The sequence below is a fragment of the Lemur catta genome, chromosome 6 (genome assembly GCF_020740605.2).
Source record: "Lemur catta isolate mLemCat1 chromosome 6, mLemCat1.pri, whole genome shotgun sequence".
NCBI classification, from domain to species: Eukaryota; Metazoa; Chordata; class Mammalia; order Primates; family Lemuridae; genus Lemur; species Lemur catta.
In genome coordinates this window covers 29,679,900-29,693,944 of record NC_059133.1, presented here as the reverse complement: position 1 = coordinate 29,693,944, position 14,045 = coordinate 29,679,900, and positions in this window count along the sequence as shown.

Sequence of the window (14,045 nt, the reverse complement as noted above, 5' to 3'; positions counted from 1 at the left end):
ATGCGTACTGGTCTTCAGTGCAATCAACTCAGGAGTCCATTAGTTTTTTTCCCAGTGATTCAACCCTTGCTTCAAAAAATCTTGAAAAAAAATTAATTGACTTCTGAATAAGATTGCAGGTTGCACCACCAAGACAGCCTGGCTTCCCTGTAAATTCACCTGGTCATCCACCAGTCAGAGGTACTAACTCCAAATTCCAAAAATTCTTTCTTGTTACATCAGAATTTCTATAATAAAGTAAGATTGAGGGAAAGTTCAGACTTACATGAAAAAGTACTCACTTGTGTGTAAAAATTCAGATTGTAAAAGCAATTATCAGTACATTAATGAGGAAAGCAGCTCCTTCGTGCCGTTAGTTGAAAGAAAAAAATCCCTAAAAAATGATTGAACAATGTAACAAATTACATTTGACTGAGCAATGTAAATATTTTCAAATGTGCAGTATTAGCAGAAGTTTCAAATACCCTTTTTGTCCCTTCTTAACTCAAGGTCCATTTCCCTGAGAAGTATCACAAGACATGTCCTCCTCTCCCCAAGAATCATAATGTTTTTACAAATGATCACAGGGTGATGTTTGACAGAGTCCTTAGGTTGTACTCATGTAAAAAGTGAAAAAGCCTGAAATCTTGAGTTACAGAAATAGGGTGTGGTGGTGGCAGAATATTTATCTCTTCCTGAAAAGTAGTCCTTATGGCGCAGTGTTGGTTTGTTGTTGTTGTTTTTCAATTCTGCATTTGTGGCCTTTATTTTCACCATACAAATCTAAGTTCTAATAGTCAATTATCAACACATAATGTATTCTAAAGTATGTGTGAAATCCCACTGTCTATAGCATCTCCAGAGTCATTACCAATTCTCAATCATCAGATTTATGTGCAAAAACCAAGCATGCCCACAAACGTTGCCTTTTCCTTCCACCAGACGTTTTTTAATCAGATTACAAATCAGAGTGAGTTTAGTCAAGGGACTCATTTTCCTCCAGCAGTGATTGCATTAGCTGTCACAACTGGAGTCTAAAGTCTTGTAGTTGGGGTCACATTTTCCTTGATCCAGTTCTGCTCCTGCCATTGGCAATATCAGTAGTTGTGATTATTATAACTACCCTCAGGTGACCGAATTTAGCATTTCATTTTGGGAGGAAAAAAGCGGTGAAAAGGGATGGAAGGCTTAGTATCCAGATAATGTTTATGACATTCTGAAGTACCATACACCTAAAAGAACAAACATCATCTAATTATGCCTACCCAGAATGAGAGCAGAGGGCAACATACAAGGGTTATCACTTAGGCAATATTGCACTAACAATTCTTTGTAATGTGACAGTAATCTGTCACATGAAAAAAAAGTTACAGTTATTTCAAAGCTTTTTCCAACTTCTCCTAAATGCTCTTTGTGTTCTTTTTATGATTCTCTTTATTTCTTATTCCTTTCCCTGTCAAGGAGAAATCAATGGTAACATTTGTTATATAATCCAAAACAAAAAGATCATTTTAAAAAAATCTGGCATATTACCTAAAAGGAGAAATGCTAATTTCTCTGAAAACTTAGGTATTTGTTTGTTTTCTTAGTGGTCAACCCAATGTACGTTCACATGCATGTATTCTCTGAGATGCTAACACTCAGAGCACAAACATATCAGCCATTTAATTTTTGTGTGCTGAGTTTTAACACCGTTCTCTTGGAGACAAGGGCTTAGTTGTGAAGGTTTGCTTCTCATGTTTCTATTATGTTATCTAGATCTTTCTCTCCCTTACACAAAATCTGATGGTATTTTTTTAGCAAGTACTTTTGGAAGAAGCTGACCTCTTTTAAAAGCTTTAAATGACAAACATCTCGTTAGATCTGTCAGGAAAAGGAGTTTTTGGGTAGCAGGTAAATAACACCTATGCAGAAGTGTGCTGCAGCCCTTAAATCCTGAAGACACATTATAAACTCTAATTTAGTTCATAATTCCAAACCAGTTTAATGTGGAGGCTCTTGATTTGCAACGTCAGAAATGATTTTAGAAAATGTTTGCTTTTGTTTCTGTGGAATCCACCCTCCTACCTTGCAAACCTTGCTTATGCTAGGCTCCTTTCTCAATTGTGTGTGCACATGTTCACAATTTGACCCTCTGCAAATAAGCTATTAAATGTCTCCAAGCTCTGCCTGCCATACTATAGATGACTTAGTGAAAATAGGAACTTCACATCTCAGTCACGGGTAAGAGACAAGGGGCGAAAGACTTGAGTCCTGCTTTTATATTTTGATATTTCTCCCTGGTTTGGTGCTGAGTACCCTTGAGGTCAAAGGTCAGCTGGGCTGCAGCAGTCTAGTCACCTCTATGCTGACTCTTAGGGATGCAATCGGAACCCTGGGGAGTGGGTGGGGGATTCCTCCTACCCCTAAACTATGCAGGGGCTTTGTACAGATAAGGAATCCAAAAGTATGTCACTTCTGCCGGCATCTTTCAGTTTAGCGGTATATTTCACTCTATCCAGTCAGGGTTATAATTGCTATCAACATTGCAATGGCTTTGTACATGAATGTTTTGTCCTTTTAATGACTAGTTTTACCTTGTGACTATAAGCAACAGTGGTATCTCTAGTATAGACTAAAGAGTTAAAGTCTCTTAGATACTCAATTGTTTCATCTCATAATAGAATTTAATTGAAAATATTGGGAAGCTAAAAGATTTTTCATTGATGCACCAATGCTGGCTTGCTCTTCGCCTATAGCAAGTGTGCATAACCCGTTTACATAATCACCTGAATAATGAAAGGTTGGAAGTGAGGAGGTGCAGACATGAAACATTTTATATCTTTTTCAATTATAACCTTCAAGTATGCTATGCTAATGCCATGACTCTGCTCAAAAACCTATAGTAGATTAAATGCCAATACTCTTGCAATGGCCTAAAATGACTGCATTATCTCAACCGTCTCCGGCTACCTCCTTATTCTCATCTCACATTGCTGTCTCCCTGACCTCCTTGTTCTTGCTTTATTGTAACAGTCATGCTCCCTTCACAAGACATTACATATGTTGTTCCCCCTTCCTGGAACATTCTTCCCTGCGCAGCTCCCTTCAAGTCTTTGTTTAAATCCTGTCTTCTCACTGAGGACCACCCTGACCTCCACATTTAAATATAGAACTGTTCCTCCCATCAAATACCTGATTTCCCTTACCTTGAACTAATTATTATTGTTATTATATATTTTTTGCCTTAGCTCTTTTCACCTTCTAACATAGAATACAACTTATTTATTTTTATATTTATTATTTATTATCTGTCTTCTCCCACTACAATGTGAGATCCATGACTGTTGGAACTTTTTTTTTGTTCTGTGATCCATCCAAAGCATCCAGAACAGTCTCATCAGAGAGCATATGCTCAATAAATCTTTTGTGAATAAATAAATGATTTCTACTGTCCTTTAAGGTTATCTTTGGCAGGTGCCATAATTTTCTGGTTACTCCTAGGTAAAACAAGAGATCAGGTCAATTTAATACAGTCTAAAATTTCAATCTTATACTCTCCTTTATGTTCAGCTCTTACTAGGATTAAGCCTGAGGGACTTTGAGTAAGGGTGGGAAGTATAATATATTCTTTCATTCCTTCTGTGATGGTCAATTTTGTGCCAACTCAACTAGGCTATCATCACCAGTTATTCAATCAAACACTAATCTAGGTGCTAGTGTGAAGGTATTTTTTAGAGATGATTAAAATCTATACCAGTTTGCTTTAAATAAGAAATATTTTCCTAGGTTATCTGGATGGGCCTGATTCAATCAATTGAAAGAAATCTGGCATGTTGGTTGCAGCTTCAGCTCATGACTAACAGTTCCAGTTTACCCTTCCCAATAGGCCATGTCAGAATTTCCTAACCAGCCTTAACAATTGCATAAGCCAATTCCTTTCCATAAATTTCCTTTCAATATATGTATCAGCCCTACTGGTTCTTCTGCTCTGGTAGAATCCTGACTGATAAAAGTTCTTTGTAGCAAACTCCTTGAATGCGTTGGGGCTACTGGAGCAGGCATGGGGAAAGGGGAAATGTTTTTCCTGGTTTTTTTCTTGTTTTTAAACCTAGTTTTATTTTGCTCACACCCACTGGTTATTGATACCTCCTGCGTGGGAGACAGGATAGTCAAATACTGTATGGAGCAGACAAGTGTGCTTTTAGGTGTGCAGCTGTAGAGATCTACCTTCTATATATTTCCCAGGAAGGAAGATGTGATCTGGGTTGACATTTTTGGACCACTTTACCCTCCACACAAACATGCCCCAGAGTTCCTTGATTCTGGGTTTTCCTTACCCGGAAGTCTTCTCTTTCGGGTCAGGTCCTACAAGATGGACAGTCCCAGGTATGGCTGTGCTTACCACTAAGAAATTTCATGCATCATTCACTCATGACATGGTGGGAAGGCCAACAGCTCTGTGCTTTACCTGCACTTCACCCTGCACTCTTTCCACAGTCTTCTACTTCTGCCCAAACATGTGCAAGGAAAATCTCAAATTTGCTACCAAAATCCAACTTGAGAATATCTTGCTATTCTATCCATCTCACAGCCTTTATTGATCTTCATGAGGAATTTTCTTGGCTAACTACTTACTTGGCATGGAGGGGGGATGGGAAGCACACAGAAGGGAGAGCAAAGCCATAGCAATTCCTCACTAGACCAATGACTCCTAACTTTCCCTGTATTAAACACATTAATTTTTGAATTTGTAGACTGGAGATAGAAAATCATGGCAGTGATAGGCCAATAATACCAGGGCCAATTCTGCAACCTCTCAGTCAATCCTGAAGAGATAAGTCACCTTTTGTGCATTGGGGCTTTCTTTAGGATTTGGGCTATTTTGTGCCATTTGTTTTCAGGTATGAGCCTTTAGCCAAATACCCAGGTAGCAGGACAGGTCTTGTTTAGCACGTTGTTATAAGATTCAACCATAATTTTAAAGGAATGACGTTCAGCACAGATGAACCTTGAAAACATGGTGCTAAGTGAAATAATCCAGATTAAAAAGAGCAAATATTGTATAATTCAATATATATGAGTTATCTAGAATAGTTAAATTCAAATACAGAAAGTAGAATAGCAATTTCTAGGGACGAGAGAAGAGGTGAATGGAGAGTTAATTGTTTAATGGGTACAGAGTTTCAGTTTGGGATAATGAAACATTTAAATTCTAGAGATGACTAGAGGTAAAAGTTGCTCAACTGTTAGTGAAAGTTAACTGTAGATGTACCTAACACAATTCAACTGTTTAACTAAAAGTGGCTAAAATAGTAAATTTTATGTTATGTATGTTTTACAGACACACAAAGAGAGAAAGACTCATTATAAAGACATAACTCCTCTGAAGTTTAAGATCTGATTGGTATGTCAAAAGCCATACCATAACCCAAGCAAATTTTTCTTTTTGTGCACCTGACAAAAGTAACCATCGTATATTGCAATAAGTGGGAATATTTGAAGTATTAAGACATTATGTGTTTCACATATAAATATATTGCATTTGTTGGAAAGAAAGAGGAGGAGGAGTTTCACCCACTAAGGACTTAATTTTTGGAGAATACATTACTTTCCTACAGCTGACATAATAAATTACCACAAACTGAGTGGCTCAAAGCAATAGAACTTTATTCTCTCACAGTCTGGAGGCCACATATCTAATATTAAAGTTGTTGACTGGGCCACCTTCCTTACAGAAGCCCTTGGGGAGAATCTGCTCCTTGCAACTTGGATCTTTTGGTGACTGCCAGCAATCCTTGGCCCATGGCTGCATCACTTTAATCTCTGCCTCTGCCTTCACATCACATTCTTTTATCTGTGTCTGTCTCTTCTGTGTGTGTCTCTCTTGAATGGATGCTTTTCAATGGATTTAGAGCCTCCCTGGATAATCCAGGATTATCTCCTCATCTCAGTTCCTTCAATTAGTTGCCTCCTCAGAAACCCCTTTTCCGAATAAGGTACTATTCACAGGTTCTGGGGATTAGGATGTGGATGTATTATATCTTTTGGGAGGCCACCATGCTGTCCACTACAGATGATTATGTATGGATCATAATTTCAAAAAATAATTTTTAATAAAAATAATTTATTTTTAATGACATGGAAAATATTGCCATTGAAATTGCCTTTGAACTGGAACCTTCACTTCCTCTCATGGCCTTCTATAATCTCTTTTCAATACAGCAGAAAGCATGATTCTTTTAAAACATAAGTAAAACCATGTCACTTCTCTGCTGAAAACCCTTCAGTGATGCCCGTACTACCCCACCTCCAGTTTCACATAGCACAGAAAGCCAGGCATTTGTGTAAGCCTATCGGGCTCTACAAGATCTCCTGCTTCCCTACGTTTTATCTTTTCTGATCTCATTTTACTGTAATTTTGCTATTTGTTGGGCTTGGCAGGCAGCTTCCCAGCTGTGCATTTGCTGTTACTTCTGCCTTGAATGCTCTTCCCTAAGATATTTGTAAGGCTTTCAAATTCCCTTCCTTTTTTTTTCTTTTTCTTTTTTCTTTTTTTGTTCCTATCGCCTCTTATTACAGAGCTGTCAAATTCCCTTCCTAAGTATTTTCTCAGACATTACCTTCTCATTGAGGCTATGGTTGTCTGTTGTCCCTATTTACTTTATTTTTCTCCAAAATACCCATCACGTTTAATATAGTACATAGTTTGCTTATTAATATTCTGTATTATACGTCTCATCCCATTAAATAAGAAGGACCAGGAAAACAGGGATTTTGACAGTTTTGTTCACTACTGTATCTCTGGAGACAAAAAAAAAAATGCCTAAGACACATGAGGTTCTCAACAAATAAATCTATAAAGAACTCATCCATGTGTTCTTAATATACAGATGTTGAAAAAAGCATATAAACAGACATATAATATTTGATACTTATACTTTTGATTATGTTTGATATAAGTCAGTGTTCTAGTTAACATGGAAATATGACCGATAGTATTCTATATGTGACAATAAAAGAAATATCTCTTGGTAAAATAGAAGTACGCAATATTTGAGAGGGAGGAGATCTGCTTTGAGTAAGTTTAGGTAGAAGTTATAAAGTGGGAATTAGACTCATAAAAATGATTTTGGCTTAATGCTTTGACATTAAGTGACAGAGATAACTCATTTTTCATCCAGTTTTAGTTTCCTTCATGCTGAGTCAGAAAGGGAAGATACACCACGTAATAATGATAACCAATTTCTTCCATATCCTCTCTAGCAGTATCCTGGAACATCTTGTTCATATCACATATGAGACTAAAAGATCTTGTTCATGTGGAAATGGGCCTTAGTCTCTATATCCTCTTCCTGGGATTGTGCTTAGGTAACAGCACAAATACTTTTAGGATTAGAAAATTCATGTCACCAAAATGTATGGAAATTAATTGGAGTATTTATTTTTCTATCTGCAAATAGCAGTGGCATAAAGAATTGACTTTTTCTGCTTATGGAAATCTTCATATCAGTGTCACATGGCTTCGGTATCTGATCCAGGTAGTCAGGTATGGTCAGGAAGGATGCTGCATTACGCCTATCTTCGCAATTTGGCTAAAGATGTTATGAAGGTTTTGTTCAAGGCTTCTTAACCACACGGTAATTGTTTTTTGTCATTTCCACTTATGTATAAAGAGCTCTTATATCTGTAACATTGTTTTTTTTAATGTTCCTACAAGAGCTGAAGTTTTGCAGAGGTTTGAAAAACCTGAAGAGGTTAGCAGAGGGTAAAGGTGAAAAATTTGAGATCAGCCACTATTTTAAAAAAATATTTTCTGTGCAAAAAAGAACAAAACCATCATAAAAAATGCATTAAGCTCCTTCTTTAAGTGCTGAAAGGTGGTTTGAGGTCAGAGAAATAATTTTGGAATACCTTTGTTGGCAATAAAAAAAATATTGAGGGACAGGACACCCATTCAAACTTCCTGGGCTACCTTTTCAACAGAAAAAACAAATTATCAAGAAAAAAAGCAATTTTGAACCTAGCTGACCGGAGACACCAGCTGCCAGATTGTTGCAGAAAGAATGAAAAGATTTAGATGAATAAGGAAAAAACAAACACACAAACAATCATAGATCACATGTAATTCCAAGGGAAAAGTGCCAGAACCTACAAGAAATTCCATGGGAAGAAGTTGCAGAGCAGAACAAGAAGGAGCAAGATATCGGCAGAAATCAACCCCTGAGAGGCTTGGAGTCTGGTGAAAAGGGTAGGTGGAGCGGTTTGTTTCTCTCTTCCTCATTTCTCTGGCAGTCAGCAGGTTCCTGAGCTACTGGGGAGCCTTTCTACCCTCATGAGCCCAAAAGCTGCTGCCACTAGTGAAGTCAGAGCTTCTTGAGGACAAAGCACTAGGCTGCCAGCCACCTTGAAGCTCCTTCTGTCACCACAGACCAAGGCCGAGAAGGCAGGAGCCATATTACTTCTCTATCAGCCAGGTGCCTTTGTCCACCCCCCACCTATGGTGTTTAAGCCTTTCAGTTTTTGTCTCACTTATTCCCACACAAACATTTCCCAATCCAGCCCAGACTGCGAGAGCCACAGGGGGCTAGTGGGTGCCAGGGACCTGCATGATCCTAGAGCCTGGCATCCTGGGTGGACTGCCTTCTGAAGAGAGGGACAGAGATGACCCGAGTGCTAGATTTCCTCCATTCAGACTCTTTTCCCCACCCTCCCCTCCTCCACAATGGCTGCCGGGAGACATACTTAAGCCAGAGCTCTTAGGAACTGCTGCTTCCCCTCTGTTTGGGCTTCCACAGAGAGTGGGGCTCACAACTTTCTTCTTAAAGACCTGCAGAGGACTTAGGGATGCTTGGATTGTGAGCTCCCTGCTCACCAGGCATCACTGGTGCTGCTTGCCTGGCTTCTCCATCGGAGCAGGGCACAGCCTGAAGTGAAGGGACATTAAACCTGCTTGAGCACCCCATAGGCAACTCAGGGCGAGCACACTTCTCCCTGGCATGGTCAGGGAGTTATCTTCAGGGACTTGGGGACAGGCCCACAGGCCAGATCCTGTACCTCCAGGACTCGATCTTGTTGCTCAGGGGCACCGAGGAGAGATTTGTGAACTAATCCTGGGAGGCAAGGGAGCCCTTGTGGGCAGAACTGAAAAGAGAGTACAGTGTGGGTCAAAGCCAGAGCACACCCATGAAACACCCCTCGCCCAACAAAAGGGGTGCTCTCAGCCTAGGGTGGGATCCTGGACAGGGAAGCTCCCAGTTTGTAGCACCACTGCTGGGGAGCTCAGCTAGTTTGAGCTCCTGCCTGCTGGCAGATGCCAAAGGAAGACCTCAGAGCAGGGGAGGGGGAAGAAGAGCAAAATCTGCACCTGACAGCCAGAAAAAAAAAATAGAAATAAAAAGGAAAAAAATATTTTCACAAATGAAGACTAAACTAGAAGGAACACAACAGCAAATACACACAATTTTAACTAAAACAGAGAGTGATAAGAAGATCTTATTTTCTTAAATCAAAAATGAAAAAAAATATATATAAGAATGATTTGGGATAAAATGACAGTGTCCAAGATAGGCAAATAAGATCTGACATGTTTATAATAGTAGTCCCTGAAGAAGAAAGGCAAATATAGGAAAAAATACTAAAAATTGTCATTCAAGAAATTTCCCTGAAATTAAAAAAAACATACAATAGATTGAAAGAATGTCCCACATATCTGAGAATATTAACCTAAAATGACCAAAAACAAGTTATATTCTAGTAAAAACACTGGGGAGTAACAATAAAAATTCCGTTGCAGATTGCTATAGTTTGAGTTTGTCTCCACCAAAATTCAAGTTGAAATTTGTTCACCGATGTGGTGATATTGGGAGGTGGGGCCTAGTGGGAGGTATCTGGGTCATGGGGGTGGATCCCTCATGAATGACTGGTGTTGTTCTCATTGTTAATGAGTGAATTTGGGCTCTTTTGAGATGGGATTAGTTCTCAAGGGAATGTTCCTGCAGGAGTGAGTTGTTTTAAAAACAGAAAACGCCTCTGGTTTTGCCTCTTCACAAGTGTACACTTCCTCTTTCACATTCTCTACCGCGTTATGATGCACAATGAAAGCCCTTGCAAGAAGTCAGGGCCATGTCTTCAAACTTCCAAGCCTACACAAACATGAGCTAAGTAATACTAATATATTATACAGTTTCAAAAAGCTAAAAGGAGAATATTCAATGTTCACAACACAAACAGGTGATAAATGACTGAGATGGTAGATATGCTAATTACTCAGATTTAATCACTATACATTATATGTATTGAATCATCACTATGTACCCCATGAATATGTACAATTATGATTTGTCAAAGAAAAAAATAAAATTAAAATAAATATCTTTTTAATATTATTACCCAATATCAGGTATTTTGTCATAGCAACACAAAATGGACTAAGACAGAGATCTAAGGAAAAAGCAAGTGATTTATAAGGGAGAGGCTATTTTATTATTATCAGACTCTATAACAGCAATGCAATGTGTCATAAAGTAAATGGAGTTACATATTTAAGATACTGAAGGGAAAAAAGTGAGTCAAAGATTTTTATATTCAGAAAAACTGACTTTCAAGTGCAAAGGGTAGAGCTAAACATTCGTCATCATATAACAATTCATGAATTATTATTTCCAGGGGCATTTATTGAAGTATCTAATAGAGAACAAGTTGCAGACAACCAACATGACTGAATATATAATACTTGTTGAGCTAAGGAAAAAAAATAAGAGTTAAAAGGGAGACAGCACAGTAATGCCTCTATGTTCTGACAAGGTATATGTAGTCTACTATGAACAACATGTGGAAAATATAGAGAGTTTATGCAAAAACTGTTAACACATTTCTGATTCATATATGTGGTGGTACTAATAATATTGGTAATTTGCGGTGTTTATGGGTATATGAGCCTACTAGGCTGCCATAATAAAATACCACAGACTGGGTGGCTTAAACAACAGAAATTTATTTTCTTGCACTTCTGAAGGCTTGAAGTCCAAGATCAAGATGCTATCAGGGTTTTTCTGGTAAAGCCTCTCTTCTGAGCTTGCTGCAAGCACCTTCCTACTGTGTACTCACATTACCTTCTTTCTGTGTGCATGCAGAGAAAGAGAGAGAGAGAGATCTGGTATTTCTTCCTCTTCTTATAGGAACGCCAGCCCTACAGATTAAGACCCCATCCTTATGACCTCATTTAATCTTTATTACCTCCTTATAGGCCCTACTTTCAATGCAGTCACATTGTGGGCTAGGGCTTTAACATATGAATTTTAGGGAAATGCAATTTCGTCCATAACAGTGAACATGATACGTGATAATCTAAATAATTAATCATGAGATTTTTTAATTTTATTATTTCGTATGTCAAAGTAAACCAGTATTCTCTGGGTGCAACAAAAAAGATACAGATATAATACAGTTAATTTAAACCCTGTAATCTTGAATTTGATTTGGCAGTGTTATTGTTTACTTATTTAGTATTTTATTGCCACCTCCCTCCACAGACACACATATCCTAGCCCTGCCCATTGAAAAGAACAAGAAATATTAGCAACCCAATAGCAACAAGTACCTCAAAAACCCAGATTGTAATTGCCATTCCCCACTGAAAGAAATCAGTGTCCTTTGAAAAATAGCTGTTTGCAGGAATGGAGCAGTAAATATACAAGATTATTATGAAATAACTTTTCATATTCCCTGATAGCTAGAAAGCTACCAAAATTTGCTAAAGTTGTGTCAAAAAGTTTCAGGCTAACACTGAAAGACACGCACTGGCCAAAGATAGGAAAATTTGAGTACTAATAAGGAAAATCATTGCAATGGATTAAAACTCATTAATAAATTTTAAATTAATGAATTTTTATTTTGGAGAATAATAAGGAACTGATTCATTACCTTGGCAATTGGAAATAAAGAGAAATGACCAAATATGAATGTTCTAACTTTTACCTTTTTTATGTGAAGTGTATCACTGGAAAACCAAACAATAGTTTAGAGGAAGTACCACTTTATATAAGTATTTCCAGTTGATTTTTTTTTCATCATAAAAGTAGAATACCATCACTTTGAAACCCCAAAGAATTTATGTATCTAAACATTGAATATGTATAGCTGTTACTGTCACAAGAATAGAGACAAGCAGACATTAAATGACTCCTAATGAAAGAACACACCACTACCTTTAGTGTTGTTAGATGAATAGAACCCGAGTCTAAACAAACCTCTGAATCCATCTGCCTATCTACAGAAAAAACAGTAGACAGAGGTACATCTTGAACTGTGCAAGGTATGTGTGATCAGCAACATTTAAAATACATGGAAATCTACAGGTAAAACAGTTCAGATTCTTTAACATACGTCTTGAACTGCACCATACAGAATGTAGATGAAAGAAACCGATGAATGGCAAGTCTGTAAATTAAACTAAAAAGACATCAAATTTCAAGAAAAGGACAGGGTGGCAACATAATACTATAGTGTCTATTATAAGTAATCAAAGTTAGTTTCTTAGACAATAGTAGTATACCCTTGTCATTTTGTGCCTCTAAGGCCTAATACCCTATTTGACACATTGTAAGCCCTGAAAATATGGTTTTCTTGTTAGCTGGTTTGTGTAAATGTGTGTGTGTATGTATTTGTGTGTGTGTAGGAAAGAAAAAGTGTTTGTGTGTGTATGCATATTATGTATATTACTATTGGTGATGACTGGTAGTTGTTTTTCCCTGGTAAATCTTGATCATGTTGGCAAAAAAGTGCAGAGATGAATATATGTCTTTTTTAGTATGAGAAAGCATTTACTGTTGCTAGATATAGCAATAAACATTTCCCCAGGTATTTCTCATGAGCACCAAGACACTCAGACCATGGAGAGAAACCAGGTTCCAACTGGTTATCTAAAGACATGCCAAGCTATATCACACAGTGTAGGTGCAAAGCTATGCCATGATAAGAAACATTATCTAATAAGAACACAGAGCTCCTGTTCAGAGTGAATTAGAAACAAATCCCCAGAGAACCTTTCAGAGGTGTTGCTCCATGTAACCTCTGTTTGAGTTAAGAAAGGGAAAATTTGTTGAGACCTTAAAAATGGCTAACCTATTGCATGGAAGACAAAAAACCAGCTCTTTAGAGCTAAAAGTAACCATGTGAGCATAGATGCAGATTATGATATTAACCACAATAATAAATATATACTTCATACTTATAAAATATGTAGTTTTGCATTAATAAATATATATTCAATTTCTTCTATATATTTATTTCCAAGTTATTAAATATTAATATTTCTGAGTTAAAATCACCCAAAAAGTGTTGCAGCTAATTTTCCATGTTATTGCAAAAATTAAAGCAGAAAAAAATAAGAAAACAAAAATGAAAAATGTAATAATTTAAAATTTTTAAAAAAGATTCTTTAGTATAACTTTTAAGCAATAAAATCTTGATTACTGAGCTTATTCTTGATAAGTATGGACTACTTTCAGCAAAGCTGTTTAGTTATGCAGTGGCTATCCCAGGATCGTTAGACAGCTTTCTGACTTCTCAAGTCATCTTCCCAAAGGAAGGGCTACAGATTTTTGACCCCTGTTTAACTGTCTGTAGGTGAACCTAAATCTAAGTTTTGTGAGGTCAATCCTGTCAATGATAGTGTTGTTTTGTATACATTAGTAAATAAGTTATGAACACATACTATTGTCTAAGTCTAATAGGTGAAACATCAATGGAGAAGCCCTAACTCTAAGAGACAACTGGATACAGACGGCACCTCTCCCCACAAAAAGACATATTGAATGGTCTTGCCTTAATCCTTAAATCTGCACTTACACGTGAATTATCACAAGAGAATCCTCTACTTGTATGCACCATATCAGTATTCCTGAAATGAGCAATTTTTGTTTTAAGATTATAAAAATCAGTATATATCACAATTTTTGGCACAAAATACTGAATAAACAAACAAATAGCAGGATGTCTGGATAGGTAAGTGGACAGATGGATGCTTTGTTGGCTGGATGCCTGGCTAGATAGATACTGAGGAAATAAAACTTTTAAAACTCAGA